Below are 669 nucleotides of genomic sequence, written 5' to 3' on the forward strand. Positions count from 1 at the left end.
GGAAATGTTAAGACCATGGACTGTTTTCCACTTACTTTTGCTACTGGAATGAAACTCCATACTCCTGAGAATATAAAAAACCCTGAAATGACAGTCTATTTCTCTGAATATTTCTCCATTTTTCTTAAAGAGGACCTAGGCAGGTTACAAACTGACAGACTGGCACAGCATTATGCCTGGAAGGGAACTGTGAGGATGACTCAGTTGTTCATTGGATAGTTTTAGACTTTCCGAGAGAGAGAGAGAGAGAGTGCACCAGCTTCTGAACTGCTTCTGCAATAACTCTTATTCATCTATCTAACATTTCCTCTCAATTTCTTTCAGTGCTATGTTGTAGCTCACTACCCAACCTTGACGGCTCAGTAATAAGTCAGAGAACTATGATTCAGAATCCTACTCTTCCACAGAAAACAAAAGACCAGGTTCAGCTCACCTGGGACATTAATAGCTCTGCTGAAATTTTACACTGCTGAAAGTCGCCTAACCAAGTCATACATGCTCTCATAAGGAAAAGAAGTTTCCACTTCAGATCCTTCAGAATCCTCCCAGGAATAACAATCACTTCTTTTCAAAAGCTTAAAGTGCATTAATGTAACAACAAACTAAAACAAACAAAAAAACCCACCACCAAAAAAACCCCAAACAAGCAAACCAAACCAAAACCAAACA

The sequence above is a fragment of the Fulmarus glacialis genome, unplaced genomic scaffold (genome assembly GCF_000690835.1).
Source record: "Fulmarus glacialis isolate BGI_N327 unplaced genomic scaffold, ASM69083v1 scaffold33124, whole genome shotgun sequence".
Lineage (NCBI taxonomy): Eukaryota > Metazoa > Chordata > Aves > Procellariiformes > Procellariidae > Fulmarus > Fulmarus glacialis.